The sequence below is a fragment of the Pleurodeles waltl genome, chromosome 6 (assembly GCF_031143425.1).
Source record: "Pleurodeles waltl isolate 20211129_DDA chromosome 6, aPleWal1.hap1.20221129, whole genome shotgun sequence".
Lineage (NCBI taxonomy): Eukaryota > Metazoa > Chordata > Amphibia > Caudata > Salamandridae > Pleurodeles > Pleurodeles waltl.
The window spans coordinates 429,559,632-429,575,935 of record NC_090445.1 but is presented as its reverse complement, the minus strand read 5'-3'; the positions used below and the strand labels follow the sequence as shown (position 1 = coordinate 429,575,935).

General features: G+C 43.5%; 1 protein-coding gene across 6 annotated transcripts in view; it reads left to right on the top strand.

The window, feature by feature from the left end:
* ATP2B4 (ATPase plasma membrane Ca2+ transporting 4) overlaps positions 1-16,304 on the top strand; it is a 588,558-nt gene that overhangs the window by 105,701 nt on the left and 466,553 nt on the right. Inside the window, exon 1 of one of the 6 annotated variants that reach the window (XM_069238448.1) lies at positions 8,661-8,881. The exons of the other annotated variants lie outside the window; for them this stretch is intronic. The gene's annotated coding sequence lies outside the window, so the exon portion shown is untranslated. Of the gene's footprint in view, positions 1-8,660; positions 8,882-16,304 lie in introns of those variants that run through there. 6 annotated transcript variants of the gene reach the window in all.

Below are 16,304 nucleotides of genomic sequence, written 5' to 3'. Positions count from 1 at the left end.
CAGCCACCACCCCTACACTAATAGTAACAGAAAAATCTCTGGTGCTTAGTGGGATTTCTGCTCTCTGGGGGAGTTTGGGGGGGGGGTAATCAGAAGGACTCTTCCCATGCCTGTTAATGCCCCCCCACCAAAAAAAAACCTCTGCATATATTCTCTTGTGTGCTAGTGGGCGTCCTGCACCCCTCCCCACCTCCCCCACCCCCATGGGGTGCAGATAGAGAGCTGTTGCCCCCAACTGGGAGTGGGGGCAGAAAGACTAACTTACTCCCCCAAAAACAGGGGCTGCTCCCCCTCCCTGATGTCTAGTGGAGTGGATCCCTACTTGGGAATTGCCCTCCTTGGGTGATCCCCAAGCAGGGATCCACTTGGGAAAGTACCACTGGCCATTTCAACTCCTGTCTGGATCGGTGCCCGGTGGGCTGAGATAGCCCCATGAGCACTGATGCAGAGAAAGTGAATTGAGCCGATCAGCTCATTTCACTTTTGGTTTTAGTAATGACGGTAGTGTGCTGCACGCGCTGGTCGTCATTTCACTGAAACAAAAGAAACAGCCTCCGGAGAGAGGGAAGCTCTTTCCCATCTCCAGAGTCTGTTTCTTTGAGAAGGGAATCTCTCTGGTACCCACACCAGAGGGATTTCCAGTGCCATGTGCGCGAACGTCTGGGAGCCATCCGACTCACACGAGCACTGTTACGGCTGCTGGCCATCTGACTCAACGAAGTGGTTAAAACATATATACAAACATAAATATTCTTCAGGGCCAGCCCTCTTTAGTTAGTAGTCTGTTCTAGCATCATTCACATCCTCCTTTTGCCCATGACGAAAATATACCAGGGGTCAGCCCCTGTCAATTGTTAGCTGGATTGCTCTGTGGATGATGGCATATCACATGTGCATCAATGCCAGTGCTGATAAGGCAGCCCATTACCTTTTCTCCTTAAATAGGTTCCTCTAAGTTTTTTTTGCTTCTAGTGTGTTTAGAGTTCCCCCAGATCTCCAGGCAGTCACTTGGTTGTTGTTTATGTAATCTGCAGTGTACCTCGTGGCTTCTGCTTCTAAACTTGGTACCCATCTTGGAATGGTATTGTTCATAGTGTATATTTGTAGGTAATCTGCCTTTTCTGCATGGTCACCCCAGACTTTTTGTATTTTTCTGAGCCGTATTTTTGCTCGACTTAGGTCTCTGCGCACTTCTCTCCTGCTAAACAGGAGTAAAGTGTCTCTGCTCCCCTTTTAAACATGGCTAATCCCTAATTGACTTGTTTAACCTGCCTATAAATCTTATAATATGTTATAGAGAATGTATCTGTGGACTGCAGCACCTATTGTGACATCTGCTAAAGTGGCTGTGAAAACATGGCTTTGAGCCTTTGCTGAGTAGCCTGACAGCTGCAGCTTGGAACTTTCCGCCTAGACCTCTCTAAATCACCCTTTTGACAGGTAGGCAGTCCTAATTTTAAATATTAATTAAATCACCCCTTAAGCACACCTTGATGCCCACAAGGTAGGGTACATAGATGTAAGAGTGGGACATGTGTGGCATTAGAAATGACATGATCTCCAAGTGACCAGCCCCAAAACAACATTGTCACTGGTCAGGTTGGAACCGGCATATAGGAAAAGTGAAAGTACAGATTATACTCCGTAATCTGTAACTTTTGACCTGTATTAGCTCCAGACTCAATCTAAAGATTTATTTTTATATGCAATCCGAATCCATATTGATACATTGCCCTGCCTGAAGGTGATTGAGGCACTTTGTATCTCCAGTCACTGGCCAGCCTGTGTTTGGTCTGTATGAGGTGTGAAAACTTCTCTCACAGCAGACACGATGCCCTGGGTGTGGGAAGGTGTTTTTTTCCCCTTGCTGAAAGACTAGTTAGGGTGGACCAAGGAAATTCTTTAACTTCAAAAGTGCCTACCTTGTTTCAAACAAATGTTAGATTGCCTTTGTCCCCATTGTCAGGCTGGCACCAAAACTAGTGGGAGCCAGGCAACCCCCAAAATCGGTTTTGAGTGCCCACAGAAAAAGGGGATGCCTGGCCCCCTCCTAGGTGGGCACATAGGCTCTGGGACAGGGAAGAAGTGTTTCCCTATCTTGTATTTTGAGATTGAGGGACAATGGTTTGCAATAGTGCAAGTGCAGACCGGAGCTGCTGAAAAAGTAGGTAGGGTTCCCCTGGGAATTTTTACCTCATCAGTTAGAGAGTGCCTAGTAATCACCACCGCCCAATAGCTAATGCCAGGCATAAATGTGGCATCCCCAGGTACCATTCTTAGAACACCTTATGGACCTGCGGAAGATCAGAGGAGGATTGAATCTGGTGTCTTTGACCGGAGAAGAGCCCTGAAGGTATATAGACCTGCTCCCTTTTGTACCCAGACAAAGAAGTTGACTACAGAGGTCAGTTGTCTAAACTCCTGTGTGGCTATAAAGATGGAAGAAACTGCCCAAGGCCTTTTTCCTGAAGTGCCAACCTGACTTTTAGCAACTGGACCTGGGCTTAACTTTGCTGTGGGCCTCTGGCTGCCACCCTCAGGATCTTTAAGTGCCTTCCCCTGAGATCCTGGGTGCTTATAAGTGTACAGCTGTGGTTTGTTTGGACACCTGAAGAAAGTTTGGAAACGTTTGAAAATGTCGTACAGCGCTCCAGCAAGATCTGTAGGGAAAAGTATGACTGACAGTTCTGCAGCATTAGATTGAATTTGCGCTTTATCTTTCTCAAAGCTCCCATTCTGCATTGGGACTTGGAAAACTATCAGTCTGCAGTCTCCAAAGCTTCAGTGGTACCAACCTGCTTCAAGTATCTAGCCTTCAGTTAGATGGTGTCAGCAACAATTTAAGCTGTGGTCTGCTGAAAGAGCAAATGTGACAAAATCCCTTTCTGTGTTGGGAGTTAGATGTTCATAAGCAGACCCTTTCAAAAAGGATCGCTCTTTGTATTCTTTGGCTATACTTTACTTAGGAGCAATCTTCTGCCAGACTGCACCATGCACTACAGTTTTGACCCAAGTCTGCAGGGAGGATTATGTTGGCCATTCTGTCTGGCAGGACTACTGTTATAAATTTCACTCTTGGATCAAGCTCCTTTGGATGATATTGCTTTGGTATCTATTCAAAATGTGAGGAATCTGCAGTTAGAAGTATCCATCGTAAGGCCAACACTCTTTTTTTGTTGGATAAACTAACTGCAGATTCCTCACCGTCCTCCCTCATTCCAGATCTTTAGAGCAGACTTTTAGGTGTGATTAAGTTTTTATGTTAACCTGTGCACACTGTCATAGATTCTTATTTTATTACTAGCATTCTGCATCTGAGGGCACAGAATGTTTTGTTAACAGATGTTTGCAGGCATGGGTGGCTCCTAAAACAGCTGTGAGTCATAACTTCTGGAGGTGGGGGAGGCTTCTGTCGAGTCCAGTGGTGCCACCTGTCACCACATTCGAACAATTAGTGCAAGGTTTCCTTAGCCAGTCTGAATCTTGGGAATTCAAAACGTGCGGAATGGGAGCTTAGTATTCACCGCAAAACACATTGTCAAAGGTAAGTAACTTGTTATTTTTATTATGTCTTTTTCGTGAAGGGCATGATTTTCATAAATTCCAGATTGTGTATGGGGGTTGCGAGAGTTGTCATATGCTGTGATAGTGCAACTCCTGCAGGAGACATTTGATGTTCACTGGCTGGCATAGCTCCTTTTAGGTCAGAGTACTGGAATTGGAGAAGTGCTGTAGGTTCATTTTGTGGTTTGCGTACAGCAGTGTGAGGGTCCCGATATTGGAACAACCGGTCTGGTTCCAGTTACCTTGAGCATCTATGTGTGGCTCTAGTTTCGATGGAATTGCATGTGTCTGCTTGAGATATAGCATACCGAGGTAGCATGGGGCACTTTTGATCAGGATTTGAGTTATATTAGCAGAGCTGTGTGAGGGGCCCAATTCGTGCCACCAAGAGTGGTCCCACAGAGGGGTTTCTGGAATCCAAATTCTGTTAAGAGACCATATTTAAAGTGGGGTCTTAAGCCACCTTGCGATAAGCCCTCAAACTTCCCCGGACACTGTTTCAAACAGTAGCATTTGTAGACACAGAACTTGTTTAAGCCTCAATACAACAAAGCCATTCCCAGTTAGACATACCTACAAATCATAGCTTCGGACCGCAAAGCTATTGGAAAGAGGAAAGAGAAAATAAAGGCTTTGGCTTCAAACAGCAGTCCTGTCTTTCATACTACGCCCATCTCACCGGCATTAGAATTTAGACTGAAGATCTGACTCTTGCCTTTCTTGGTTAATTCGACAGCCTATCTGAAGAACTGGAGGCTTCAACTTTAGAAAGCAGAACTGTCTCAAAAGTCGTAAGAGCTTATGGACATTTGCTTTAGGAGGCAGAGCCATCCATCAGGTGACACAGAATACACAGGCTTTATAATAGATGCCGATCTCTCAGCCTACACAAAGTTCTTAGTTTCAAGCTTCAAACTGCAGAGCTATCTTTCAGCATTAAGATATGATAGTCTGAAGTATTAGACAACAACTGTATCTCTCAGGTCACATTGCTCCTATTGCATTACTATTCAAACGTACCATCGACCTATCTAGTGAGTAGCTGAAAATCACAGAGTCAATAAGAAGAATGGTAACTTCTAATTTGAAGCCCAGTCCCTAAATTGCCTTCCCACTTCGCCTTGCCGGTTTTGATAGATTTTGCATCGATGATTTTCAATATCCAGAGTTCATTTAGGTTATTATGATCATTTGCATTGTTTTTAGTAGCGCAGCAGTTTTGGGTCTTGCATTTTGTTTAACGCTGTGCGTTGGTGCAGAACCTGTCATTTCCAGAAAAAACGGGGGTTTCTTGGCAGATGATCTTTACAGATTGATATTGCATCTTAGAATCAATGTGAAATTATTTTTTATCTCAATTGAATTTACTTATGTATTATCGGAAACGAAGTCGTGTGTGAGCTTAAATGGCAAATTGCCAGAATCGCTTATCTGTTCGTTTTTTGACAACCAACTAAAATATCAGTGAATTACTGCTAACAGTGCTAATTTAATGGAAAAATATTGCCATTTTAGGAGAAAAACATGACAGTAAAAATAAGCAAAATTTATCATGGAGATATAACACAAAGGTACGTATGAATCTTTTCAGATACATTTTATTTGTAACGATTCATCACGTATCGCTCTTCCAAGACATAATCACAATTTCTTTCTGGTAAATATAAGCTCTTTGAGCCTCCTTCTCAATTGATTCGGTCGGATTAGATTTAGGCCACTTACTATCGTAGTTTAACTACTGCTTAACTACTGGCATACGTTTTTCTGAAAGCAAATTTGGAAACCAGTAAAGGAAAGGCTGATGTTTCTTTTGTTGGTTACTTTCATTTGGCCCTTTTATCACGACAAGCTAGTAGGTAACTAACATTAAATAGGTCAAAATGTATCAATTATGCTTTAAAAATCTACCAGGAAGACAAAAAGACAAAAGTAAGAAAAACAACTTCTGGTAAACTGCACAGTGTGTGGTATGTGTATGTAATCGATTCGCAGATTTGCATATTTCTGGCATCTAGACATTAAGGTCAGCATTGACATTTATTTTTCTCAAATGAGATGTTGCTGGGTGTCGACCAACAGTGTTTGAATGGAGATTTCCAAGCTGCCATCAGCCTGTTGAGCGCAGAGCCCTGTTCTTTAGTAAATTACGAATTTGTCATTGTTTCTAACATTTTGCTTTAGTGTGGGAAGATATAGAAAACTGTGTCTTTCAGTTAAGGAGCACAGAAAGTGTGTATTTAATTCAAGAACTTCATGTTCAAGTAGGAAAGAAATCTGGACAAGTGACCCTAAAATGAGGAAGCTAATGCTTGTTTATCCAGGTAATTTTTGTGTGTGTGTGTGTGTGTGTGTGTGTGTGTGTGTGTGTATGTATATATATATATATATATATATATATATATATATATATATATATATATAATCACGTCGTAACTTAACCACAGTGCACCCGTAGAGTGGCATTAAGCGTGGGTTCATTTTACTTCTTGGTTTGGAAATTTCTGAATGCTAAAAATGTACCAGGTTGTCACAGTGGTAATGTGTGATCATTTCGAAGAGACATAAATTTGTGAATGTAAGGTACTCACTTTGGACTCCAATATTCTGCCCCAAATTGCCATATTTATATTAATTAAGTTTTAAAACGACAATATTTCATTGTTAACCGGGATGGGTAGTGGTAGTAGGAGTTTGTCAGGCAAACTGTTGGCAGATGCTGGCATCTCAGCATCTAGTGTCATCTGAGTCAGCCAGTATGTATTTCCAGTCAGTGGCTGGGCAGTCTGTATTTGGTAACCATGTGACTGTGCTTTGGTCTTAGTTAAGAGTAGTGAGGTATTTTGCAAGCATGGAGCCTGCTGTAGGAAACTTTTAACTTTATAGTTTGTTGTTGTGTTGCCCTTGCTGTGCCCCATAGTAGCTCCTACACAGACCTAGCTATATCTTACAGTGCACCCTAATTGTTTCTAGCTGTGTCTTATAGTGGATCCTACACTCAATAGCTCCCAATAGCCCCCTGCATAGAAGGGCTACAGAATATAATGAAAAATATACTTGTCCAGGGGACAGGTTGCTTTATAAATCTACTTGTCCTGCAAAAAAAACTACTTGTCCCTTTAATGCCATGTAGTGTGGAGGCAAATTATGGCAGCAGTCTCATTATATAAGAGCTCTCATAATAGCCTCTCTCGTATGCCTAGGCTAATAGTATACTAGGGCTTGAATACTAGCAATTTCCTTGTTTTAACACCTTTCTACAGAGCTATATACTGGGACTGGAGAAAGCACTAAGCAATAGTTCTGGTGCTTGAATACTGTTCCAGTCTGCGCAAACCTACTAAGTGGCATGTTTTAAGGGTTTTCACAAGCTCTGTGTGGAATTTGGAATATTATATATAAGAATGGTGGTGGAGAGAACGTGTGAGGCGCAAGGATTTGATGCGGTGGTTGGCAGCTGTGGGGATGAACCGTGGTCATTGGAGTGACAATATGGCACCGCTCCTTTACTAAACTTGTATGTAATTAATAAAAATAGTTTCACCAATCCCTGTCTGCATGGAGGTTTGTCTTTGCAACACTCTTCTCTAATCTTTTCCCATACTGAGAAAGGTTGAAAATGTCTTCCTGACAAGGGCAGAAGTAAAACTTTTTCCAGGTTTGGGAAAAAAGTGGTTGGAGGAAAAGTGAACTTGTAAATGCTCAACAGAATTGAAAGAATTTGTTAATTGCTTTACTGTAGAGCTAATCACACCGTAGATCGTGCTATGTAAATTTGGAGTATCAAACTAATAAGTCCATCTCTGGTTTCTCCGGAAGATCACATTTCACGATTTCATAGTCAGTCATAGACCATTAACACCTTTCAGCCCCTCACATTTTGTATATTCAGCCTTTATTTCCCTAGCCATTCCATGTTATTGCGCCTGTGTTTTTCCTAATGTGCTTCCCAGAACGCCCTTCAGTATCCTGGTTGTTTGTCTTCGCCAGTAGGTCCTGTGAGGCAATTGCCCTGCGTCATGGTAAGCCCTTTAGTAGCCCACTTGTGTCTATAATTCGCCCTGGCTGTCTATCCCAGAGAGTCCTTTAATCTCTCAAGTTGTCTCCCACTAGGTTTAGTACTTCCGTCGCTAGGTGGCGAAATATCCCTTTCGTGGCCCTCTGTATTTTTTCTTGTCACGAGTTCCTGTATGGCAATAAGTGAGTTTCTTAGACCCTATAGTTATCAGGCTGTCTCCCAATATGTATTACATTGCACTGGCTATGCACTCTAACAGCTCCTGTATTGCCCTAGCTATGTCTTCCAGTAGACCCTATATTTCATGAGTTGGCACACAGTGTGCCCTTTATTTCCCTAGCTGTTTCCGAGTAGGCCTACCTTGTGTGAAGAGTTTTTATATATGATTGCCCTTGAATAGCCATCGGTAGCTCCTCCAATTGTGCCTCCTAATAGTCTTTTGCCTTGCCTTAGCTGTGCCTCCTGGTAAGTCGTATATTGCCCTCGATTTGTCTCGAAAGAGTTAAAAAGAATTGTCGTAGATGCCTCCCAGTGAGCCCCTCATTTTCTATGCACCGTGCATTGCTCTGGGAGTTTCTACCGGTCACTGTTCTCGATTCAGGCAATCCAGTAGACTTCCTAGTCCTCCCGTTGGCTCCCAGTAAGCCTCCCTCCCCGCCCTCCCACTCTCCCAGCTAGCGCTGTAGTCTCCCATAGTCATGTGTTGCACACGTTCTTCCTCTTATTAAGCAGTGGAATGCTTATCGAGGTCTTAGGGTATGTGGGGTGGTGAGTAGAAGGGCAGGAGCGGTGATGCAAGTAGTGAGGTCTGGCATGTAGGTTGGCTTCCGGGTTGGAAATGGAGGGGTCGGGTTCCTGCATACAGGTCCCCACACCTCCATCGGCGTCTGCTTTCATAGGTCCCCACACCTCCTTCGGCCCTCCTTCCCTCCCTCTCTCCCGCCTGTTTTCATGCTGCAGGGAGGAAGCTGGGTTGGAGGTGCCTTTCACATCTGCTGGGGGTTTCCCTTGGTCGCCCCCAGTCTCCGCCCTCCTGGCAGCGTGAAGCCTTGGGAGGGGGGAGGGGGGGCGGTGTTCCCTCATTTTGCCGTGGAAGAAGACGACCAGAACGTGCTGGGAGAAGGCGCGCGGGGATTCCTGATCACCAGAGTGAGCCCCTCCTGCTGCCGCCTTCCGTGGCAGCAGCTCCCAAGGGTGGTGTTTGCTGGGAAGGCAGGCACGCCTGGCAGGCACTGAGGTCTGAAGTGCATGCCAATGACTGCTCAGAGAGAGCTCCACACCCTTGTTTATCTGCAGAGAAAGGTACTTGAAGAGGAGCAGTAAGAGAGACCGACTGTGCGACGCGCTTTTTTCCCCATTCTAGTGTTCACTCTTTTCGGTCAGTGACGAGTGGAGCGCCTTAACACTCAGCAGAGAGCTTTAATGTAATTCGCTTTCCTTCCAAGCTTTGTTTTGATTGAGTCTGAGATAGAGGTTGGCGAGCCGCAGAAGCTCGAGCCAGATGACTGACTCTGGCTCATCTCGAGGTCTTCTTCGAACCTCAGTCCAAGAACGTGCTGAGCTTGAACAGGAAGAGATGTGCCCTAGTGGCTAGAGCTGCTGATCCTTCCACACTGGGAACCATGATCGAAACCGGCCTCGGATCAACTAACATCCTGTGACTCGAGATTCAATCACTGAATCTAGCTTTGCTGAAAATGGTCCTTGGACCATATATATATATATATATATATATATATATCTATCTCACCTAACTTCCTTGACCAAATTGTGTGATCCAGGGCACATACTTTATTTCCCAGAGCCTTCTTTTCCTTTATTTTTACCAGTGCTTTAGATGGCACAGTACTGAGTACCAGCACTTTTTTAGGGTCGAGCCTGCGTCGCATGCGCTCGCGCATCGCTAGCGAGGCGCTTTAGGTATTAGAAAAGGGCTCGGAGCCCTGTCGACGTCACGTCAGTGTCTTTCATTGGCACGTTGGCTTGCCTGTTAGAATTCGCTTCCTTTGATTAGTGGAAGGCACGCATACATCATGCCTTTTCCAGTGGTTAGCCCTCCTCGAGCGCAGCAACCAAGTACAGAAAACATGCGAGGCTCGCTGTTTCCCATCAAGTTTGTGGACTACTTTTTCTCTATTTTCGCAGCGCGATCTCGCTGGGCAGAAGTCGAGCGCTTCGCATACTATCGACCTTGTTAAACAGTTAATTGCACTTTTGCCGGTTACGTTCATAATTGCACTTTCGCCGATAGGTATTATTACGTGTGAACTGTAGCAGAGCGATCCCGCTGTTTTTTTCTTTTAATGCAAGAAAAATCCGGTTGGGAGTTTACAACTGTAAATAGCTGTAATTCCGACAAATGTGAGACCCTAGTGCATTGCAAATGCTTGTTTTGTTTTGCGAGGAAGAGTACTTGCACTTCTCAAGAAAAGCTTAATACTCTTCATTGGAGAGAACCGGCACTTCTCAGAAACAAGCAGGTACTCTGATACAGTGACCCTGCCCTTCTATTTTTCCATTTTAAGCACTGATTATTACATATAAAACACCTTATAATATGTGAGTTCAGAGCGTGTGCTTCACAAAAACCTTTCATGTTTGATGTTACAGCCTATTTTGTTTCTCTATATGTAATAAAAAATCTAGGCCACGTATAGGATACATATTATAAATGACTTGCTTCTTAGTTCACTAATCGCATTGATGTCAGGGCGGGGAGGCAGCAATGTGTCGAAGTTCAAGTTTAAAAACTACCACATTTAATAAATACTTGTCAGTGCAGTGAAATCATTTTGATTTTGCCCATTAACAAATGTTTTTTTTTTTTTTTTAACTTTTAAACAGATATCATATTTTTATGTGTTAACCACATTAAATAGATGACAAATATTTTCAGGGCTCAGCTCGTGCATGTACTTTTAGAGCCAAGCCAGACCCCCAGGTCGGTTCTGGCTCACCTCTCCTGGTTAATTTGATGGCTCATTACCTCTAGTCTGTGAATTCTTTTCTCTGTGTTTTCGTAGACGAAACATAAGCTTTGAGTGTTGTTTTTTCTGAAGAATGCAAATCTGTATACAGTGGAAGAAAGGAGCTATAGCAAACACCCATAAACAAAATGAACAGTACAAGAGCCAGCATTTATCTGTAGGAAAATAATTCTAAAATAAATATTGCAGCTTGTCAGTGGAAGAGGTCGCCTTTACGAAACCACTGGGAGGGGCCATGATTCCACAGTAATGAGTTACAAAGTAAGACTGATTGAGTTTTAAAGTATGGGTGGGTCTTGAGACCCCCCCCCCAATACCGGTGTTGAATTTGACTCTTTGGATTGACTCTGTTGCATAATATTTCACCTAACTCTTGAATGGCGTTGAGGTGTAGTCTCTGCTTAAAAGAGTCTTATTGGACGCGTATATATGTCTTACTGAACCCTTTACTACGGAGCAAATTAAAGTGCCACTGCATATGGATTGCGTGATTGATTGTGTGCACGGTATATGTGCAGTGCAGTTTGTTGGTTGTTTTTTAATGTGTTCTTCAACTTAACCTACAGCAGGGGTACTAACTGGAAGAAAAGATAAAAATCACAACAGAGAAAGACAAGTGAACAACCTGGGCATACCCTCCCTACAAGACCAAGAGCACACAAAGGATGCTGGGTTTTTGAGGCGCCTGCAGATGGGACAATCGTAAGTGTGAATGCAGGCAATTCCTCTTGACAAACCTTTGATTACAGGGCAGAGCCTTCTGGTCTGACCAGCATGACTCCGAACCCACCCTCAAATTAGAGTCCCTGGCTAAAGAGAATAAGAAAAGGTATGAGTGCATTAGGCCTCATTATTGGTGCATGGCATAAATGTGTATATAGGTAGGATTACATGAGCCCTGTATAAGGTTGGAGACTCATACAGGCTTTTTGAATGGCCAAAACATGTTGGCGTAATTTATTGGATAGTTGAGCCATTGAACTTTATCCAGTATCCAATACACATGTTTTTTATTCATATCTGAGGTACCCAATAATAAATGATACACGTTGGGTTTACCTCCAGATATTTCTACTATTTAGCTGGGTCACTGCAATCATTCAGCTTGCACTTCTATAAGAACTCTTAGTAGTGGTCGAGTTTACCGATGTGGTGTTTACCTACCAAGATGTGGGGAACCGCTGTTGATGAAGCATGCCACAATAAGCTGTGGATGAGGCTTTTCCTCAAAACCTTAGGGCTTCCAGTAGGTACACTAACTGGATGGCCTGTTCTATGCCTTGGATATGGGGAGTAACTGTGCTGTCGAATTGTTCTTTATGCTATTTTCTTTGGCTTGACTAGTTTTATCCTGTGTTCTGCCTGGTCTTGTGGCTCCTGATTCTGGTCTGCCACTATATTTCTGGCCCTTTTTTGTTTCCAGTTCTACCCTCCCTTTTTCCGCAGGCTCACAGATGTAGGTGCCTAAATCAATACTTTTTCTGATTTTTCTACTCCGCATCTCCAACTAGTTTTGTTTAAATTGGTATTTCTTTAGAAAGTATCCTGCTCTGACCTCTTTAGTGAGCTAGTCCTTTCACTCTGACAAGGTGTGGCAGGATAACTGTGGTGGGAAAAGGTTTGCAAACATTAGAGTATTAATAGCAGAACCGACGAGATCACTGTTTTTTGTCTGCCCAGGAAGTGAGACCTGAGATGGTCTTGCTAGCTTTTAAAGCTGCCACTGATCTGACATATATTCTTTACCTAAGTAGGTAACTTTGAGATACATATGAAAACTGTTGGTGCCAAAGTGAGGGCTATTTGTGCACAGTGGACATTATTTTCTCATCCGGCTGTTCCTCATCTTTTTTCCCATTTTTTTCATGAAACCAGCTCCATCTTGTGTGGTTTTCTTCAGTGGGACTGGTTTTACAGCAAGGGATGTATAATAGATTCACTTGCTTTACATATATCTCACTATATAAAAGTGGGTGACTGTTTTTTTTTTTTAAATCAAACTACATTTTCGTTGTTGTCATGGGTTAAATGATGCAGACCCCTGTTAAATTATTTCTATTTTCTCCTCCAGGGTTTTAGAGTTTCCACAATCTTGCTGGGGTCTTTTCTCCATTTGCATGGTGTGGTCCTAGGTTGGCATGGCCGGTTGCCTGTCTCTAGCCATAGAGGTTGTTCTGTCACTGCTAGAGTCTTCTACCAGCTCTCCACAGTTCCTGTTCCATAACTTACGTTCTCCTTTATCTCTGCGACCCTTGACCCTTAAATCTTAACATTTCAGTGAGGCTGCTGTGTCAAAGCTAAGGTTTTCTGCCCTTTGGAAAGCTTGTTCGCTTTTTGCATCATTTCTTTTACCAATTTGCCTTGGCCTGATCTTTCTTCACTAGTTATTTTCCACATAGCCAAGGCTTCTTTCGTTGCCTGAGTTAAACAACTTTGGCAAGGTCTGTTCCCATTTCTTTACGAACTCAACAAGGCCTGTTCTTCTATTCTTACGGTTCTCTACCACCATGGCAAGGGTGCTGTCCTGTCACTGCGGCTGTCTAATCTCTCAGCGAGACCCTGGTTCCCATCTATAGCTTTCTTTACCACTCATCCCACAGTAGCTCTGGATAGTGCTTTTTTACCACGTTGTCTAGGTCTGCTTCTTCAACTGTAGCATTTTCTGCTGCCATAGTGAGGCGTATCCTCCAGTTGATAGGACTGATCATGAGCCTGCTGTCAAATCGCTGAGGTTTGTCACTACCTCATAGAGGTGAACTCATTTTTAGGGTTTAGTAACGCCTTGTTGACATCTGCTTGTTATATACTGGGGTTTGTACCATCTATTTGAAGCCAACTCTCCCATTACTGCGGTTTGTACCATGTCAGGCTTGCTGTTTCTCCCATAATGTTCTGTTACACCTGTGCCAAGTCTGCTCTTGCACTGCTAAGGATCAAGTTGCTCTACCTCTAGGCTTTCTTCCGTGTCTGGTAAAGCCTGCTTTCCTGTCTCATTGGTTCTCCCCTCTCTCGTTGAGTCTGTTTTCCTATTGCTGGGGAAGGACTTTTTATGCATCTTTTTGGATTGCATTTAGGTTCCACTAGGCAGAAACTTATGATAGGATTGCTTGATAAGAGTTAATAAGAGTACCTATGGCTGCTATAGTTTGCTTGACTCTCGAGTGGTAGCTGGTGTTGACCAGTCCAGGTTTACTTAGATGTGGTTTGAAAGAACCATGTAACACAAGGCCTGTGTTCAGTAATATGTATATGTTTTAAAGGGAATACATTTTAAGAATAGACTCTCACACAATAGAAGAGAAAATTAAAATTGGAAACAGTAATTGATAATGCTAACTGTTTCAGGGAAATAGTCTCAGCAAGATTGTATGTAGCAGATTGTGCCATAAAATAAAATGCCGACTACGACCTATATTTTGCACGGGGCCGGGGGCTAGAGGGGCTTGGGGGTAAAGGAATAAAAAAAAAAAAAACATAAAGTGAAAACCCTATCAGGGTGGGGGGGGGGGGGTTAACTGCTGACTGGGGAGGTGAGGAGTACTTGCATACTGATCCAAAAGATAAAAAGGTAGTTCTCTGAATGAAAGCAGTGGAAGGTTCCAAGTCGTCCATTTAAAAGAATGGTAGCAAAGGTGTGCTATAGAGGAGAGAGACACCCATTGAATAAAAAGCAAGCACATGTAATTTACAAGAAAGCCAACCTATGGTAGGCAGTGGGCTGATCCGGAGCTCACTTTAGGTATTGGAATTGCCCATAATAGGTGTTTGACAACAGACTTATTTGACCAGCCTCTTTCATCCAGTGGCTTGTGGCTCTGTCAGTAAATGCTCTAGCTCAGCCCAGGGAAGTATTAATCTCTCACCTGATGATGTTGGCTGTTTCAGCTTTCAACCTCCAATCGAATGCTTGCATTGAACTCCATGACTTTCTGATACCCGATTCTCTACGCTCTGGCACTCTCCCTCCCATGTGTCCCACACGTTGCCTCTTGTGTTCCTCTTCACTGTTTGCTCCTTCTTCCTTCTCCCTTCTGCCCCTGCCGACTTTCCCTCTGGTGTCTTCTTATAAGTGCTGCTGAGTCCCTATTTTTCTTTTTATAGAAACTGAAAGTGAATTATATTGAAGGCTCTCTTGCCTTCAATACCATCCTGTTGCTGCTGTTTTGTCAAAAGAAGGTTAGTGGCAATGGGGTCTTCATTAATCATTCCCCTTTCCATGCTATAGAAAACAAAGAGGGTTTATAAAGGCTCATTTACCATCCAGCCTTTATTTGAAATAGAAACCAAAATGGGAATGTATCAAATGCAAGTAAAACTTCAATACAATCCGCCTCTCATTTCTGGCTTTAATATTTACACTAGATTTGTTAGCGCATTAAAGCCAGTCTGTTCGGTTTGCCAGCGCTTGTTTGTTAAATGGTTTTCCATGTCCTGCTCCTAGCCCTCCTCTTCCTGCCAGATGCTCCTCTTGTTCTGGTTACTCTTCTTTTTATCCGAGGCACGGCATAATATCTGCTAGTTTCAGGAGTCCTGTCACTGGCAATAATTAACAACAGAGAATGAAATGGATCCTTGTCCACTTCAAGCAAAAAATCAGTGATGCAGTCTGTTACTTCATGCCTTTGACTTCAAGTTGAATATATGTGCTTGTATTTCATGTTACCTCGTGTATTTCTGTAGTTTTTGTTTTTTTATGCAACTTAGGAGTCGTGTGTAGCGCATAGCGCAAATACGAGTCGCTTCTAGATGTGCAGAACTCCGCGTGGGGCTGTGGTGACGGCGCGACTGAGAGCTCTGAAGTTGAGGCTGATGGCAGTGTGACTTTGAGAGGGCCGGCCATAGATGTGTTTTACTGAATGCTCATGCAGCCCTTGGCTTTTTTTCCCCCAGAGTGCACTGCGATGGCCACATAGTATCATTAGTATTTGGTAGTCTTTGTGGCTAGAAAGTATACAACTTCTAAATGTAGCCAGAGAAAAAGAAAATGCTGTGTTCAATGCGGAATGAAGCACATTCAGAAGGAAAGAGCGAATAGACAGCCATGCAGGGAAAATAAGTGAAATGGCATACCGGTGACCAGAGTAGTGAGGAAGTTAAGTAATTTGAGGGGAAGAATGGTAGTTATTTGATAGTGAATACAAAAAGTTAATAATAATTGTTAAAGCTAATAAGTCTGACTTGTTTTAAGTGTATGTGTTCATTATTGTGGGGTGTATTTGAGTGCATCAATAAAATACAGAAAGACGACGTCAAAAACGGATGCAGTGGCACGATGTGTCAGGTACAGGAGTTCAAGGTACGCGTCTTTGGCCACGCCCCCTTTTCGAGATTCCTTACCATCTACAATCCGTTGAAAGCACTTCGTAGCGGCGATCTCTCTGCCCCGCCTTCCCTGCAGTTCGCTGCTTTTTGCCTGTTCGGAACTCCCTCTCTCCTCACTCCACCGCCCAAAAGAAGGGGACTGCCAACAAAATACCGTCTGCAAGCTAACCAGTGAGCAGTTCCGTTGCCTTCGGGATCCTTGTTCCCCCGCTGTTCCCGCTTGGTTTGCCGAGCTGTGATGCCGGCCTGCTCCCCAGGACACGCGCGCGCTGCACGATGAGCGGAAAGGAAAAAACGATTCATCACTTCCCTTCCTTCTGCTTTCCCGCATGATGCAAAGACTGGTGTTTATTCCACTTTGGGTCTAGTGGCTATCCAGAAGAATCCCATATTAAGAAGAGTTAAAAAAAAAAGAA